The following is a 19,872-nucleotide window of genomic DNA, read 5'->3' as shown; positions in this document are numbered from 1 at the left end:
TATATGGCTGGAGGCAAGAAATCTGATTTCAACGGAGAATTCCAAATTATCAGCATCCTCAACAACCCACATAAATGGAGGCTAGGTTTGGAGGGATTCCAAAGCCAGGGGTAGCAAGAGGCCTTAGGCCAAACAGATGATTTAAAAGACATGTGAAGAAAAATTTCAAATATAATGTTTATAGAGCAAAATAACATTTGTTTTTTTCATTGTGCAAGGATATCTTGAAGGTGAGAGCCAAGCTCAGATGCTGCTTGTAAATCAAAATAACCCTTTCATTTTTACCTAACAAAAATGAGAAAGGGGAGAGAACAAGGTTACAAGGTGATATTCTTACCTAGTGAGAATACTAAAAGGAATGCCGTTGTTGTCAAAATGTGTAAGGTCTATAAATCACGTGGGTTAGAGTAACAGGACACACAATTAAGTATAGTATTGGGAAAGCATGATTTTTTTTCCTCGACAAGGATGAATTGTTCAATATAAACCCTGGGAAGAACTAATATGAACAAAGAAAAAAACAAAGAGAATCCAGAATAAGGTAGTTTCTGAATATCAGATGTTACAGAGCAAAGGAAAAATATCATAAAATATTTCGTGCATGATAAAACCTTGATTATTCAAATTTTTGGTACATAGAAGTGGCACATATATTGCAAAATAGAAGGTGATTAAGAAACAAGTTATTTAATTTTAGAGGGTAGTCACACATATGGACCCTACACACACATATACACACACACTTTTACACTCCCTGGTCTTAACACTCTTCACACTCCAGCTTGTTGTTCACAGTGTAGATCCCAGCTGAAGGCTGGTGTGGAAGAAGCCAGGCAACAAAAGATGTGCATATGGGTTTAAGAATTTTCACTGTATTTTTAGGATGGATGTTGACAAATGACTTTAAAGTAGCTCAAAGAGAGAGGCATAATTTCTTGAAAAATGATGCTCCCTGGTTCATATAAGCTGACATATTATAACATTTATTTTGGTTTAACAAGCTGACAGCCTTCCAGCTGTAAATTAAGAGGCATTTCTACATCAGCTACACTGAGTCTTTATCAAGGCAGTTCTTGACCATTCAAGAGACTGCTGCCTAACCAATCAAGTCAAGAGATTCGATCTAATCAAGTACATCATATCCTTTCAAAGATTTCAATAAAAAACACTTCCATGTGTTAGCATTTAAATACTGAAACACTGAAACACTTAGAAATATACGACTCTCTAGTATACTGCATGAGGTAGGTGTTATTATATCATCATATAACAGAAGAGCTGTGGTTTAGAGAGGGTAAGTAATGGGCATAAAGTCACATGTAATAAACAGGAGCCAGATGGATCTGACACCTAAGGCCATGGCAGCTGTAGAAGGCAAAATTGAATTTTGGTCACCAGTAGGACACGTATGTAATTAGGACATTAAAAACACTAAAAGATAAAACCTTGTATTCAGCTGGGTGCGGTGGCTCACGCCTGTAATCCCAGCACTTTGGGAGGCTTAGGTGGGTGGATCACTTGAGACCAGGAGTTCGAGAGTAGCCTGGCCAACATGGTGAGACCTCCCCAACACACACCGTCTCTACTAAAAATACAAAAAAATTAGCCGGGCGTGGTGGCGCACGCCTGTAATCCAAGCTACCGGGCAGGCTGAGGTGGGAGAATCTCTCTAACCCAGGAGGTGGAGGTTGCAGTGGGCCGAGATGACACCACTGCACTCCAGCCTGGGCGACAAAGCAAGACTCCGTCTCAAAACAAACAAACAAACAAAAAACCTTGTATTCACTGAGAAGAAATTGTGTATTGCATTATTTTTTCACTTGAGAAGCTGGTATTTCAAAATGGTTAAGAACACAAACTAGTAGGCTGCCCACGCAGACCTGGCTCCGCTGGCTCCGTACGCTCCGCACTCCGGCCCTCGCGCACCATGGGGCCACCGTTCTGCAGCTGGAAGGAAGATGGCGCCTGGCGGACAGCAAAGGCTTTGATGCATACGTGAAGAAACTAGGAGTGGGAATATCTTTGTGAAATATGGGCGCAATGGCCAAACCAGATTGTATCACTTGTGATGGCAAAAACCTCACCATAAAAACTGAGAGCGCTGTGAAAACAACACAGTTTTCTTGTACCCTGGGAGAGAAGTTTGAAGAAACCACAGCTGATGGCAGAAAAACTCAGTCTGCAGCTTTACAGATGGTGCATTTGTTCAGCATCAGGAGTGGGATGGGAAGGAAAACACAGTAACAAGAAAAGTGAAAGATGCAATCAGTGGTGGATTGTGTCACGAACAATGTCACCTGTACTCGGATCTATGAAAAAGTAGAATAAAAATTCCATCATCACTTTGGACAGGAATTAACTACAAGAATGAACAAGCTCAGTTCAATAAGCAAATCTCCTTACTGCTTTTTTTTATTACTGTGTTCAATTATCTTTATCACAAACATTTTACAAGCAGCTATTTCAAAGTGTTGGATTAATTAGGATCATCCCTTTGGTTAATAAATAAACATGTTTGTGCTAAAAAAAAAAAAAAAAAAAAAAAAAAAGAAAGAAAAAGAAAACAGACTATGTGGCCAGATTACCTGGTTTCAAATTCCAACTCTGGCACTTACTAGCTGTGTGACCTTAGGCAAGTTACTTAACTTGTCTGTGCCTTGGTTTCTTCATCTATGAAATGGGGATAATACTACTACTTAATGCATAAAGTTTTTATAAGGGCTACATTTATGTGTAGTAATGGTATTGTGAGTCTCTTTCTTTAAAGGTCTTTATGTTTTTGAGAAGCACATTGAACTACTTAGAGAAAAATCTCTATGATATCAAGATAGTTGGGGTACAAGGGTATAGACAAAATTGTCCATGAGTGGATAATAGCTAAAAATGAATTGTCAAAAAAAACTACAAATATTAGCTGGGCATGGTGGTAGACTCCTGCAAGTAAGTCCCAGCTACTTGGGAGGCTGAGGTGAGAGGACCACGTGGGCCTAGGAGGTTAAGGCTGTACAGAGCCATGATAGCAACACTGTACTCCAGCCTGGGTGACAGAGCAAGACCCTGTCTCAAAAAAAAAAAAAAAAAAAAAAGAATTGTGAGTATGTAGAGGTTCATGTACTATACATACACAGGCATTCCTATGTAGTTTTGGAATTTTTTATAACAAAAAGTTTTTTAACTATTTTGTGTAAAACGTTTAAAATTATACCTGGAACATAGTAAATACCATATAATAGCTGTGATTATTACAGCAAAATTCCATTTTTATATGGATCTGTATCCATATAAAATAGATCTGTATATGGATCTACTTTAATGCTATTTACATATAGCCCCTTTTTTATTTCTAGGACATAATGAAAAATAAGCAATAGAGATTTATTCTTTACATCTATAGTTAGCTTAGAAGAAAAGACAACTGAAGTCATACAAGGAACGGTTATCAAAGAAGATGGAAGCCTCATCCATCATTTCGATCATGTTGAGTTGAAGAATCTGAGTTAGTACAGTATAATAGAGAACAAGATGTAGTCAGGTAATAAAAATTAATAATAATACTTCACAGGTATTAAGGAGATACTATGTGTGAGGTACAGTCACAAGTGGTTTCACATTTGTTACCTCATTTAATCATCTCAACCACCCAACCTATGAAGTAGGCATCATAATAATTACCTCCTTTTTTTTGAGACGGAGTCTCGCTCTGTCACCCAGGCTGGAGTGCAGTGACATGATCTTGGCTCACTGCAACCTTCACCTCCCCTGTTCAAGCATTCTCCTGCCTCAGCCTCCCGAGTAGCTGGGATTACATGTGCCTGCCACCACGCCCAGCTAATTTTTGTATTTGTAGTAGAGATGGGGTTTTACCATCTTGGCCAGGCTGGTCTTGAACTACTGACCTTGTGATCCACCTGCCTCAGCCTCCCAGAGTGCTGGGATTTCAGGCGTGAGAAAACATTGGCCAAGAGAGGTTAAGTAGCTAAAATCTGCTACATAAGACTGACACTAGTGCTATCTTTTTCTTTCCCAAACATCACTGGCTCGGGAACTGAGAGGTAACAAATCTTTACCAGGCAGACAAAAAAATAGCGTGCCCATCATCCCTCAACCAGCTAGTTACTGTAGGAGCCAACACAGCCAAGCCAACAGTCTGACTCCAGAGCCCTGACCCTCAACCACATCACTATAGAAGACCTGGGTTCAAGTCCTGACTCCACTAAGGTTTTTAATCTTGTGCAAATTGCCCAACTTTTAGGTCCTCCTCAGTCCTTTCACTTGCTTTGTTCTTCCTGGGTGTTTTGCCTGAAGCTATAGCTGATGCCATTTTGAAGGCCTCAGCATCTCTGGGTTCCAGCAACAACCACACTGAGTCAGGAAAAATATCTGCAAACTCAGGATCACCAAATAGCTGTCATTAGGTACTGCCAGGGATTGCTTGTCAACACATGGCTAAAGCAGTTGCTGTCCACCCTAGCTGCACATTAGAATCACCAAGGGAGTTTTAAAAATCACCAGTGCCCAATCCTACTCCCAAACCAATTAAATCAGAATCTCTGGGGATGGAGTCTGGGCACTAGAATTTTTTTTTTAAGTTACCCAGATGATTCCATTGAATCCAGCGTTGACAGCTGCTGAGCTAAAAGATGATAAAACCCATAGATATGCACGGAGATTTAATAGAAGCCAAAAACCTAAATATTCAAGTAAATCTTTCAGAATGGTGCTTCCCCATATTACTATACTCTGTATCTGCTTATTTTTAAAATCCTAATTCCAAAATAAGTATACTATTCACAAATTTAGAAGGTAGGCATACATGTTTATGCACATATACATAAACACAAACACACATATGATAAGTATGCTTGTGTAAGTGCATTATTTTTATACCACTACAGCCGTATATGCTATAGATCTGGTTTGGGGATAAAATTAGCATCAAAATATCAGTAGTATTTCCATTCTACCACCATACACACCCACATACACAAACAAGCACACACAGGCGCGCGCACCACTTCCTGCTAGTTCTCTCTAAGGCTGGGATCTCACCTTTGCATCTTTCTAAAATTGAGGAACACAGAAAGTCATTTCAGCTGCTGACAAATGAGAATAACTTGACTCTAGGTATAGTCATATACTTTAATCAAGGAAGTAAATGCCTTAAATTTCTGCTGGTTTCCTATTGTCATTAAAATTGCAACATCTTAATTTTCATAGCAGCTACTGTTGGAGTTTTATATAGATGTGTGTTTAATAATTTTTCCTGTGTCACACAAAGAATGTAATGTGGACAACTGAAAGGGAAAAGGCAATGGTATTCAGAGGTTTAAAATAAATTAAACATTCCTTCCAGGTTTTTCTGGATGACTTCCCTCCATAAATTATATCTTTTGCACGATGCCATTTGTTTCCCCCAACTATTTCTATATGATGTAAAATTACATGCTCCATTGAACTCAGAAGGGTTAGTGAAAGGTTAGGTGAACAGAGCAAATATAAGAAAATGTAAAGAAAAAGCCGCAGTTTGGTCTTTGTTGGTACATAAAAAAAAAATTTTAAAGTGAACAGAAATTTCATGGAACAGACAGAAGACACCATCATTCTGTTCAGGTTACATTTTACACAAAGCTCAGTGTAAGAAGACATTTAAGCCACTTTAAACATGGTGTCTCTTTATTACTCATGTCTCCTTTTCCTTGCATAAGCAATGAAGAAGCACACAATGATATTAGGAAAATGTTTAAATATCATTCTTGTAGCACATAAGAACAAATGGATAATTTACACTATAAAAATTAAAGATAAAAATAAACAGGATTTAAGCTGGGCATGGTGGTGTGCACCTGTATGTCCCAGCTGTGCAGAAGGCTGAGGCAGGAGGATTGCTTGAACCCAGTAGTTCAAGGCTGCAGTGAGTAATGATCACATCTGTGAATAGCCACTGTACTCCGGCCTGGGCAACATAGAAAGACCCCGTATCTAAAAAAATGAAATACAATAAACAGGATTGCATTATCTGTCCTCATGGACCTATGAGCAATTCAAATCTCAACATATCCTTTACAACATGTCCAATTTGTCTTAGTATCTTAGGTGTTTAAATCTGAAAAAGCTAATAAAGCTTACTAGTGCAAAAGCCAGTAGATGTCAAGAAAACCGCAACAACCTATGTACGGATTCAGCTTCCAGGTAGCTCTTCCACTTCCTCCATTAGTAAGGTAAGGAATGGATGCCGCTGTGTACCTCCCTGCACTCTGCACATACTGTGCTTTAGGAACCACTGTTCAAGGTTGCCCTTGGTATTCTTTTTACTACACCAAAACTTGGCATTTGAAAGGAGGGGCAGATGAGAAAGTAGGAAAAGAAAATATACTGATTTGCCCTGGACCTTAGCTCCCCTATGAATAGCCAAGTATACTCCAAAAGTATTTATGCTGAATTTCTAAATACATTCCTAACAGCCTAAGAACTAAAATTATCTCATTGCCAAACAAAAGGCTTCTGCACTGAAATGTGACAGCTCGCTGCTCAGGCAGCTTGTTGCCAGAAGGATACACACAATTTCCAGCAGAAAATTGGTTTCAGGATTTCACCCAATAGTCCAGACATAAAATAAACTTCCCTAGCTCTTTGCAACAGGGCAAGGCCACTGGGATTCACCCCTGCTCCATTCAACAGAGAGCCCTGAATTTCCTTCCAATGTAAGAACTCAAACTAACTAAACCAGGTCATGTCTCAAATGCTATAGACCAGCAGTGCATTCTGAGGCATTTCTATTTATTCAGTGATTTTATTCACAGAATTGCTCATGACTTCAGACAGTATTGCTTAATTAAGCCCCAGTAGAACTGAATTTAAGCTTTCACCTAAGAAAATATATTCCACCATTACTCAAGAACGCAGTTTGCCACTACTGGACATGACATGAATCGTTTAGCTCTATTAAATAGAAGTTTCCCATAAGTTCCAAGCCATTTTTTGCCTTCATAAAAGCACAACACATGTCCTTGATAGTTAGCATTTGAATACGAATACAGAAATTCTTGATTTGGTGGCATTTTCAAAAATGGACTTTCAAAATTATTTTCGTTTTTTAAAATTGCACTACCAGATGCAAATTTAGTGATCATTAGGCCTACTCTTCTCATTTTACTGATTAGAAAGGAGACCCGGAAACACCAACTGATTGATTCAAATCAGGCAGCCATCTAGGGTAGAACCAAGACCAAAATCCAGCTTTCCTGCTTCCTTGTGTCTCTTTTCAAAGGAACAGAAAAAGGACATGAAAAACGGAAGGTCTAGAGAATGCTGATTCTCTCATGAAAGACACGGCCTTCCAGGGGACTGGCTCCTATAAGCCTGGCAAAAGCTGCCAGGGGAACAGTCACTTGTCCATCTGAATGGAAGGAGGCAACTTAAAAGATGAAAGAATCATGAAAGACCCCTGCTTCAGCCCCAGCCCCCCATAAAACTGTTAAGTTTTTTAAGTTTTATAGGCATATTTGGCTTTAAAGAAAATCTGAAACATAAAATCAAAATTTATAGATCAGATATGTCTGGAATCATGGTTAATGTTACCAAAAAAAATGGTATCTTTGCTTTACTAAACTCTTCATTACAGTTTTCTCTAAAATAATGACCTCCCTTATGATTAATAAATATCCCATTCAGACAAAAAATGATGAGTTCGTGTCCTTTGTAGGGACATGGATGAAACTGGAAAACATCATTCTCAGTAAACTATCGCAAGGACAAAAAACCAAACACCGCATGTTCTCTCTCATAGGTGGGAATTGAACAATGAGAACTCATGGACACAGGAAGGGGAACATCACACTCCGGGGACTGTTGTGGGGTGGGGGGAGGGGGGAGGGACAGCATTAGGAGATACACCTAATGCTAATTGACGAGTTAATGGGTGCAGGAAATCAACATGGCACATGGATACATATGTAACAAACCTGCACATTGTGCACATGTACCCTAAAACCCTAAAGTATAATAAAAAAAAAAAAAATTAAAAAAAAAAAAGAAAGCAAAAAAAAAAAAAAAATCCCATTCAGGTGCAACGTTAGGGCTATTTCTATGGCATTAAGCAAGATACACCTCTGCACTGTTGACTCCACCAAATTTAGCTTTCTTTCTTATTGTAATTGGGAGGAAAACTCATAGTGTGTGATGCCCACAGACAATGGTCTGCTGGTGCCAGGTCACGCCCACTCACAAGAACCTATTGTGGGCCTGTCTTCCCAACTCTGCGTTCAGTGGTTAAGGGGTCTGATAGTTGGTCCTTGGTGGATGAACACAGTGAGGAACGGAGAAGGCATGAGACTGTGAAGCAGGTTCACTGTGTACCAGTTGCCAACTTGTCTGAGTCTAGTGATAAAACACACTCATATGCAACAATTTCCAGGAAGCAGATGTATTACTTACAGATAGGCAGCAAGGAACAAAAGAAGCATGAGATCCATGGTGAGCCAGTTCCCCAAGGCTCAAGAAAGCTGCCCAGGCTGGATGGAATCTTGACTGCATGTGCCCCACTTGCAGCACAGCTGAGGACCCTGAAAGGCAGCCACCCTGGGTTGTACACCTCAGGGGCACGTGATTCACTGGGCTAAAGAACATCCTGCTCCCAGGGGAGAAAGGAACAAAGCCCAGACTGTCCCATGCGGTTCCTGCCTAACTCAAGTGTTACATCCCCTAGGAAGGACACAAACAAGGCCTGGACTGTTTCAGGCAGCTCCTCCCTATCTCAGCTATTGCCTTCCCAGCACATTCTATAGTTAGATATAGAGAACTACAGAAACTACAAAAAGCAGGGAGAACTGAGTCAGTTCAAGGCCACCTAAGAAACCGTTCTTCAAAATCAAGCTTGTTTAGGTTCCACAAGTTGCTTAGAACAAAAAATAAAGGATCATACAGAAATAAATGGTCCAGGGCCCTGGTGGGATTCTATGTAGCATAGAGTCTGGGCCTTAGCAGCTTAACTCCCTGCAAAAAAAAAGAAAAGAAAAGGGAAGTATACCCTACTGGGGAATGGAAGTTTAGGGAAGCCATTCCAAAGGCCTCAAGTTCTGTGCCAGGAACAGAGATCATGGCCCAGTCAATGTGCCAGCATCCACAGGGCAATGACAGTGACACAGAGCAGCCAGGACTACACTGGGCAGGGGATGCCTGGACTTCATGTCCGCAGGTGTACCCATGAAAGAGGAGTGACTGGGGCCATCGCACAGCTAACACTTGGAAGCTTAAAAGCCCATGGAAATATGAGAGAGGACAGTTGGTGGGACCAAGTAGGAAAAAAGACACATCTGCACCTCTAAGCTAGGGTCATCAGGAGACATCTAGTAAGTGGAGCATAAGAGATGGGAAAACACTAAATGAAAGCTACTGCTTTGGCCTAATTGGCCCAGACCTGTCCTAACAATCAAATTTCATTTAGCCTGAATTATTTGGTCTCAAAGCCTTAATGACAGAACAAATAGCTGAATCAAGAAACATGCACATCCTCCACCCACCAGGTAGGGGTCAGTAGTCACTGAGACTATTTGTGTGTGGGAGTAATCACCGGACTCACAGGATGTTAATGACAATATTTAATGAGGTGCACTATTTCACTCTAGCAGAGACTAGAAAGTATTTATAATTAGCAAAGTTCTAATGGATTTTATACTGCAATTGGTGCTTATGTGGGGAATAGCATATTTAGGGTCCATTTAGCATCATTATATTCCTTATGGCCTCTTTTGTGATCTTTACGCACCTAACCCAGGAGTAGGGTGATATGAACCTATTGAACTGTTTGTTATCTCTCGCTAAACATAATTGGCCTTGCATTAAAGACACAGCATGTGAGTTACCTAACATCCAAGTCTATGGCCAAACCATCCCATTATTGTCTTAATGCAACTCTGGCTTCCCAAAATTCAGACAACGCACACAAACAAGAATATGTGAAAATCATATCTGCCATTCAAACTGACTTTCCAATTTGACCAGAGGAGTATGACGGACAGGTACATGTGTAATAAATAGTCAGTTTCATTCAGGTAACAAAATATTTCTTTTCTTATAGGCCAATTCCTGAGTATAAATAAAAACTTCAATTGTGACTAAGATTTGCTTATCTTTTCATTGTTGATGTATGTGGCTCCATTTATATCATTGAGGTTAATGAAAACATTTGGGATAGGAAACATTTTTAAATCTTGTAAAGTTTATTGGTCCAGTGCTTTTTAAAAAGTATTATCTAATACATTTTGTATCGGGTTAATGATGAAATATTTTAGCATAAAAAACAAAAGGAATTTTTCCTAGGGCTCTTCTCATTTGCAAAATGAACTAAAAAATGAAACCCAATATTCTTCTTATCCCACAATCCTATTAGGGGCTCAACTGGCCAGTAAAAAGTATCCAGCTGGGTACATGAATTGGGGGTCCAACCTTTATTTATTCAGTTTGAGTCTTTCCAAATAATCGCCTCAGTTCAATAATTTTCAACTCTTCTTTCATTTTGTCCCAGATAGATCCGGCCTAAATGACTGTTATAGAAGAAAGTGGATATTCCACCAGTCAATCAAGAAATTTCCACAAGAAGATAAAAGGCAAGCAGATTGAATATGGGAATTTACCCAATTCCAAGAGAATTTGTTGTGTCCTGCAATCATGTGGTTTTACATCTGTGTCCCATCTAGGAGCAGCCACCCAGTCATTTAACCAAATACCAAATCCTCAGATTGTCTGCAAATACACTGCGGTTCATTTGGGTAGATTTCTTTTTAAAGAAAGTCTGTATATTATTATTAAAATAATAGCACGTTTATTAGTAGACAATTTAGAAAGTATATTCAAACCAGAAAAGAAAATGAAATTATCCATATTTTCCTCCTATTTCCAAAATACGTTTTGTGATTCTTTTGTTCCATCATGTTCCCATCCTCTCTCCCTCTGTATAGGTGGGTGTATGTGTGTGTGATGTTTATGGGTTGTGTGTGTGGTGTGTGTGTATATGTGTGTGTGTGTGGTATTGGGAGGCTGTCGGGGGTTGTGGGAGGGTCGTGTCAAAACCTTATTAACCCTATTAAGGATTCAAGAGGCCAAAGAAGAGACCCAGAGCCAGCAAACAAGACACGGGGTTTTACTGGGGGCTTACACACAGAGGGGAGAGCCCAGTGGCACGTGCTGGACAGGAGAATCGCAACCGCTTGCAAATAGCATGCAGGTTATACAGCATTTTCACTTAACATCCTCCCCCGAACGACCTCCACCCGGCAATCTTCATTTAACCCAAAACTCAGGGCCTTGATCCCCTGCACGGCGTGTAGGGGGTGTGTGGTGCGCATGTGTGTACTCTAGAGATCCGAGTGTTGGAATTCATTGCCCACGTTACTTGCTTTGCCACATGCACCTATGTAACTCCACCACACTAAGACGATACCTGGTCCCAGAAAGTTTTGAGCTCGGCATCCTAAGTGTTGAGCTTAGGATCTTTGTTGCTTCTCATGCCCCAAAACTATTACTGAATTGCTTGCCTGGATTCTGACCTCAACTTACTCCACATACTTTTAGTCAACATTTTGTTTCGTTTCCACCTGTGAGACCTGCTGGGCTTGTCTTATCCCAGGACACCTGGCCCTGCTGGGCCCTTTTGGTACCAGTCTCTGCCTCAGTTCCACCCTCTTCTGCTCTGATCTCCAACTTCCAGTCCACCTCTGCTTCCTGCCTACACTCTCTCGCACTCTACCTGGACATCTTTTTCTCTTCCTAGATCTCCTGACATTGCCGGCAGGAGAGGCTCGTAGGTGTGCCTACCTAATCGCCAGATCCCAGTCTTGCTGGTCTGTCACATCCTTCTACTAAAGAAACCCACTTCTGACTTGTGGTGTGTGTAGACAGACCTTTGAGGACTCTGTTTACTCAGCAATTGAAGCCTAAGGAGATTTCTTACCACTTTCTTTTTTCGATCAGAATGATCTTTTTTGTAGAACAGTATTTTAAAGCAGCTACCTGCACTTTCAAGAATGGTAAACTTTAGCAACTGTAAAACAAGTATAACTTCTGGTCTTGGAAAGCAAACCACAGATCCACATAGCTTATAATGTTCACCCAAAATAAGAAGGACTGCTGCATATTTTATAAGTTCAGGGAGTTGCGACATCCTCCTATGCCACTGAACGTTGTAAACAACATATTGGACTTAGAAATAACTTTTCAATTTCCCGTAAGACTCTCTACCTCATCCTGGCTCTGCCCCTTCTGGTCCTACATTCTTACCTTGAATCCATGCCCCAACTTCTTTCCCAACTCTAGCACTGACAGTTACCATGATAGGAGAAGTTTGCAATTTTTTTAGGAAAATAAATAAATACATTAATGTAACCATCATTACTTGGAAGTTTTAATTGTTTTATGCTGGTTGGATATTACTACTTTTAACTCACAACATCCAGTTGTTGTGAAATATCTAGTACGTTCATAATTTCAGCTCTCAAGAGTTCTGATTTCTTCCCTGATACATAACTCATCCACTCTGCTATCTTGTTCAGAGCACCAAAGCAGGAATTGGGCAACAGAGAACAAGACAGGAAACCTCTTGTTGAAACACAAAAAGCAAAGGTCCAGGTAGGCAGATAGGATTAGCTCCCATTCCTCTCCTCCCTTCTCCTGTTTAAGGAATTACTCCAGTAAGTCTCTTCCCTCTCTTACATCAAGTTTTCTGTTCCTAATGTATCATTTCCATCAATCTGCAACTTGAGACATCAAATAGTGATTTTAGCTTCCCTTCTCCCTCAAACCACTCTCCACTTTCAAAACAAACACCCAGCAACACACACACACACACACACACACACACACACACACACACGCACTTCCAGAGGACAAAATATAAAACAAGTTGGGAAACTGCATTGGAGAAAAGAAGTAAAAATTATACTTAAGACACCCACACACCACTTCCTACTGCCATCCCAGAGGCAGAATGGGGGCCTGAGAGAATCTCCCCAGAAGTGTGAGGGTGATTTTGAGTGGAGGGAATTGCTGACCACTTCTCTGGCAGACCCAGCAGGATGCCTGGTAGGACATGGACAAATGGTCAGCAGAGAGAAGGAGGAGGGAAATTAGGCAAGATAAGGCAAGCATCACCTCTGGTTTCATAAACAGCCAAGTGTGGTGGAGTGGGGATTTCTAGGTTTTTCTTGAACTTAAGAGTAGACATTTGAAGATACCTAGAGAGAAGATCCAGCTTGCTAACCAGCCCCAAAAGAGGCCAGCCAGAAGAATGAAGGTGTATTAGTCTGTTTTCACGCTGCTGATAAAGACATACCCAAGACTGGGCAATTTACAAAAGAAAGAGGTTTAATGGACTTATAGTTCCACATGGCTGGGGAAGCCTCACAATCATGGCTGAAGGCAAGGAGGAGTGAGTCACATCTTACATGGATGGCAGCAGGCAAACAGAAAGCCTGTGCAGGGGAGCTCCTCTTTTTAAAACCATCAGATCTCAAGACTTATTCATTATCACAAGAACAGCACAGGAAAGACTTGGCCCCATGATTCAATTACCTTCCCCCAGGTCCCTCCCACAACATGTGGGAATTCAAGATGAGATTTGAGTGGAGACACACCCAAACCATATCAGAAGGGAACCACACTCTTGAAAATTGGAGAGCAGGGGAGGGGAAGCAGTGGTGCCTCCACAGGATCCCCTGCAGTACTCTGTAAAGAGCACCAGCCCAGACACCAAAGATCATCCCATGTGACACACAAGAGAGCCAACACTGGAAGTCATCCATGCCCAGAGGCTCAACCATGGACATCAGTAGCTGGACTGCATTAGCATTGGAGTGGGAAACAAAAAATAAGGGAGTGAACCAACTTTTATGTTGCCAAACTGTACCCGGGCACATAAACAAACTCCCCCTCTGCCTTACACTGCCAGGGGATGGACTCTGAAGCTCAATGGGATAGCATCAGGACCATGAGTGGGGAAAGGGTAGCCTCAGAGAGGGAGCTGTGAACTGTGATGTGAAGCAGATAGTAACCTGTCAATTTGATGATTTACACAACAGAAAGTTTTTAAATGTAGTTGACTGAAATACATGGTCATGACAAGATTGTTTTCCGCTGCCCGGTGAAAATAGTGGCTTTAAAAAGAATTAAATTCTGTTAAATAAATAGATATTTTTCCCATCTCACTTGTAATCACTTAACTCACTTCTGATGGCATATATACCTAAAAGTCAGAAGGAAAAGAGCTGACCCATTGTGAAGAGGACTGAGACATTGAATAATGAATTGAATGAGATCACAGTGATGATGTCAGGCAGAGGATATTAGCCTGATGTTAAGACTAGTTTTCTAGGTCCAAAGTGAATCCAAGAACAGGTTTTTTTCTACCCAGGGAAGTGTACCTTCACACAGAAACACAGACTTACAGAACATGATATTAATGAAAAGGACAAGCAGAGTTTAATGCCTCCTCCCAACTTCTCAAATCCAATGGGAAAGAAATGGTGTACTTCTAGCCACAGAGAGGACATCACTTCTTCTCAACATTCCAAGCAGGGTGTGGCCCACGCTGATGACTGAGGAGTCATGTTGGGGAATGGGTGCAGCTCAGCGGCCAGAGGGCCTTGGGAAACTGGCTTCTTTATCATCAGTCCAGCTCAGGGAAGTCCTTCCATCAGAAAAACCTAGGAGATGCAACGCAGCAGCATAGGTCAAATATTTGTCCCACTGTCTAATGCTCCTCAGAAAGACACCAGGGGGCCCCCTCTTCAAATAAGGCAGCTGATTTTAGTCTTACTTATTGGGAATGTCCAGGCAAACGGCAAGTAGCCTAGACACACTGAGAAGCCAGCCTCCCAGCATAGCGGGGTGGTCAGGAAGACAGGAGCTGAAGTTTTTCAAGGATGTGGGGTGGGTGGAGAGAAAGGAATGAACAAGCATTTTTAAATGCACAATTAAAAGCCAATTAGACCATTTTGCTTCAAAAATCAAAGGGGCTAGGCCTGGTGGCTCATACCTGTAATCCCAGCACTTTGGGATGCCGAGGCAGGCAGGTCACTTGAGGTCAGGAGTTCAAGACCAGCCTGACTAACATGGCAAAACCCCGTCTCTACTAAAAAATACAAAAATTAGCGAGGTATGGTGGTGCATACTTGTAATCCCAGCTACTTGGGTGGCTGAGGCAGGAGAACTGCTTGAACCGGGGAGGCAGAGGTTACAGTGAGCCGAGATCATGCCACTGCACTCCAGCCTGGATGACAGAGTAAGATTCCATCTCAAAAAAAAAAAAAAAAAGTGCATTTTTTAGGCAACTTGCCCCAGCCAACTTTATATCTAAGGTCTGTAGGCTTCTATTGCAAATATATAGAGGATAGAAAAACCAAAGAAAGAAAAATCTCAATTCTAAGGGGAATTTGCTTGGACAGGCCTACCGTGAAGGAAGGTCAATCCATGGAGGATTGTCTAAGAGATTGCTCACCGACCCTCCTTCACTGCCAATTTCTTAATACTCCTTTACTGCACACTACAAAACTCTATCATAGCTTCAGAATACCACTGAGGAAATGGAGCTATTAGTGTCAATACATGTTTATATACAGAAATGAAATATTTTAAAATTTCTTCTAATTTAATTATAAAAATATTTCTGCCACTAACAGAACCCAGCGTACATTTAGCCAAGCATGAGGTCTGAGCAAAGAAAAATAAGCTGTATAGATAGTGGCAAGTCAAACAAATATCTGCGTAAATAATCTTAATATTTTTATTATTTGTATGGCTCCCCAATTATAATTACAAGAGTTGAGAGATATCATTCAATTCTGTTTTAAAATAGCCTGGAATCTTAATCTCCACTGTAACCTGCCAAAATATTTAAGAAGATATTTAACTACACTCCCACTTGGCTTCATTTAATTTTTTATAAATGTGTTTACCATCATGATTATAACTTTGAAAATATTGCCTTATAAATATTTTATCAACAAGAAGTTTTAGCACTCCCCCACCCACTGACTTTGAGAGAAAAGAAAACTGTCTTTCTTGATTTGAGTGGAAGAAAATTTTCCATATATATCCACAAGTTTTGACAAATTTTGTCGTGAGTCATTCTGAATGGAAGCTTCTAAATTCCAGTGTGAGAGGCTTGCGAAGGACATCAGTTATTGAGCTTTTAGGATTGAAACTCTGCTGTTATTTTGTGATACCAATCTTGGTAATATAGAGATAATTCCGCTAATGTACTTGGAAGAGCTACAGTGAGATTGGATTCAAAGGATGTTTGTTAGAAATTAGATGTGTTTTCCTCCTATAGTTAATAGCTTTAAAAAGTAGTGATACTATCCTACTTCCTGACACACATGTAAAAGCATCAATAAATGTCTTCTTTTATCTCAGTTTGCCTTTTAGCAGAAAATTACTTGAACTTCCAATGGTGTTAACTTATAGAAAAATGAGAAAGGGGCATTCTGACTGTCTTTAAAAGATAGTACCAGCCTCCGCCCTAGACCAAATCCTTTGAGCCTGATTTCAAAGACTAAGTAAATGATACATGAGCACACTGATAGCCTTATGGCTGCAAATCATTCTCTACCTCTAGAATCTAAAAAAAAAAAAAAAAAGAGAGAGAGAGAGAAGATAATGGTTCAGAAGAAAAGCACAAGAATTTGGGGGGAGGGGAAGAGTGGCAATAAAAACGTATGCCTGTTGAAGTGTTTTTTTAAACCACTTCCTGAAATAACTGGCAAAATAAAGCCTCTAAATGTTTAAGCCAAATTAAATTGCTTACATTTTTAAATGATCAGTAAAACATGGTTGCCATGGTTTCAGGTGCCCACAGTGTGATGTATGGGCTAAATACTGCCTGGCAGCAAAAATGCCTGTGTATTAAGCATGAGCCACAAAAAAAAAAAAAAAAAAAAAAAAAAAACCTAATTATAGTGTTCTTAGGTGTTCGAAATCTTTCAAAAATAAAATAATGATTAATTATAATTTTTTAAGTGTCAGCTGATCTTACCTGTTAGTGTGACAGCCATCAGCCATTACTGCTCCAAGTCCTGAGGCTTTTCTTTGCACTAAAACCCAAGCCCTCACCAGATGTCTAGCAGAGAACTGAATGGCCTCTGATCATGATAAAGTCACAGACAGCCTCTGACCCTACAGGTATTCTAAATGCTCAATAAGAAAACCTTGATTTTCTAGGAAGTTGTTTAAAGCCATTTTCCCAAAAGAATCTGAAACTTCATCATGGGTTCGGGTTTTGTTTTTTTTTGTTTTTGTTTTTGTTTAATTTCACCAAAGAAGACCCTTATTTTCTATTCCTTTACCCCTTATTTCCTCTGTCACACTCCAATATGGAATTTTGTGGACTTAAAAATCAGTCCCTTGATCAGTGAATATTTATTGAGCAGTACTATTAGGCCAGATGCTATTTAGACATTAAGGTTACAAAGATAAATAAGATATAGCTTCTTTCCTCATAGAAGACATTGGTTAGTGAGTCTAATTTTTTAGACCAGTAATTTCTAATATACTGTGGTAAAGCAGTGGTAGAAATATGGGCAGCATGTTATTCACAGAAGAAAGAGCACAGAGGACAGGCACAAACTTTAGCCTGGGAAATCCAAGAGAGCCAGGAATCTTCCTAGAGTTTACCCTTGACCTGTATGTCAGCCCATAGTAGGAATTAACCAAGTGTAAGGGGAAGCTGAAAAGAATCCCAGTTAGAGGAAGAGCAGAGGCCCAACTTAGTATGTTCAAGGAATTATAACACCGTATGTCCCAATATGGCATAATAGGTAAGAGGTGGCACAAAATGAAGTTGGAGAGATGGACAAAAATGAGGTCCTAGATTCTCATGATATGACTTTTATCCTAGACTCTTGTAGGATCCTAAATCCTATTGGTTCTATTTCTCTGGAGAACCAGCCATGTTTAGGAATACAAGGTTAATGTGGAGTCATTGAAGGTTTTGGGTAGGAGAGTCATGTGGTCTGATTTGTCTTTCAGATAGATGACTTCGAAGGGCAAATTTGAAAGGGACAAAAGTGAACACAAGGAAATCACCTAGGAGACTACGTGTGACTATTATTTTTATGTCAATTCGGCTGGGACACAGGATGCCCAGATATTTGGTCAAATATTATTCTGGGTGTTTCTGTGAAGGTGTTTTTGGATGAGATTGACATTGAAATTGGTGAATTTGAGTAAAGCAAATTGTCCACCATAATGTGGGTGAGCCTCATCCAAGCAGTGGAAGGCCTGAGTAGAAAAAGAAACAAACCCGCCCCTGAGGAAGGAAGAGTTCTCCAGCTGACTGCCTTCAGACTCAGATTCATCTGTATCATTGGTTCTTCCTGCCTGTGGGCAGCTGTGCTCTCCCAGGGTCTCCTGCACCACTGACCTGACCTGCAGATTTTGGACTTACCAGTCACTATAATACCATAAGTCAATTCTTTATAATTAATCAACTGATTGATTAATTGATTTTCTATTGGTTCTGTTTCTTGAAAAACCCTGAGTATTATACTGTGGGTCCCAAGACATAGATGATGAGGGCTCAAACTGGAGTAGTGATAATAAAGGTGGGGCTTAATATAATTTAAGAAGAAAAATCAGCAATACTAGTGACTAAAGTGTGGGGAGGTGGGAGGAGGTGCTATGTACCCAAGTACTTTGCTAAGTGACAGTCTTTGACTCCTGTGCTCTAGGACAGGTTTATGAAGTTAAAGAAACTCAAAGACTTTATTTCATTGCAAAATATGGTGCCTCTATGGTGCCTCTTTGACTCTAGCACAGGGGTCAAAGACCATCACTTAGCTAAGTGCCTGGGTGCATAGCTGTACCATCAACTAAGGTAGAGACCCTAGAGGAGGCAAAGTCCCAAGCAGGGTAATACAAGTCATGAGTTTGAAACATGTTGAGTTTGAAACATGTTGAGTTTGAGGTGCTCTGGGCAACAGAGTTGAATATATGAGTCCAGAGTTCAGAGGAGAGGATGGCTGGAAATGCAGATTTGGAGTTCATCCTTTATCATTTAGAACTGTACACATGAGGCTTAATACAAACCCTCAGAAAAAGGATGAAGGAAGAGAAAAGCAATGAGCCAGAGGCAGAATTTGGGGAACCACCCAAGTTTAATCAGTGGGCAAAGAAAGTAGAAATGAAAGTAGGGCAAAGAAAGTAGACCCCAAACAGCTTATCACAAAAGTTTAAGAACTGTGAAGAGTCAGATTGTACTCTACTTGCTGAAGACACAAGACAACTGGGTTGGAGACAAAGGGTTTTATTACTGACAACAGTAGCAGTAGCCTGAACATCAGCATTTTCTTGCACAAGTTTCCCAAACACAAAGTCCCACAGGGTGGTGGTTCATCACGTCTCTTCCTTCCCCTTTAAAGAAATGGTTAAAGAAAGGAAAATGCTTGGTAGATTTGTGAGAAGTCATTACAGATAGTGGAGCTAAAAAAATTGGCCAAAAGGAATAAGCCCACTATAAGGTGACCAGAATTACTTCCCGTCATGGGCCAGAGGCATGACAATCACCAAGCTAAATGGATTTACTGTGTTTTTCAGTACTTTCTAGGAAAGTACTTACAAACTTGTTTGGGAATTTCAAGCATGTTTTAACCCTATAAGTTCCTTTAATAACTTGAGGATATGGATTTTATGGCTCAGTGAGGGAGTTATAATCTCTGGAAACAGGTTTATGAATTTGAAGAAACTCAAAAGACCTTACTTCATTGCAAAATATGGTGCCTCCATGGAAATCTAAACAGCCATTTTTAAAAGAGCAGTTTTTTTAAAAACTGAAAGAAAAAGAATCAATTGCAGGTCATAAAAAATGTATATTTCCTATAATTACAT

General features: G+C 40.2%; 1 pseudogene; it reads left to right on the top strand.

Annotated features, from left to right (window-relative positions):
* The first annotated feature begins 1,337 nt into the window (after positions 1-1,337).
* LOC100602005 lies at positions 1,338-2,328 on the top strand (annotated as a pseudogene).
* The last annotated feature ends 17,544 nt before the right edge of the window (positions 2,329-19,872 follow it).

The sequence above is a fragment of the Nomascus leucogenys genome, chromosome 17, assembly GCF_006542625.1.
Source record: "Nomascus leucogenys isolate Asia chromosome 17, Asia_NLE_v1, whole genome shotgun sequence".
NCBI lineage: Eukaryota > Metazoa > Chordata > Mammalia > Primates > Hylobatidae > Nomascus > Nomascus leucogenys.
This window is presented reverse-complemented; position numbering and strand designations above follow the sequence as displayed.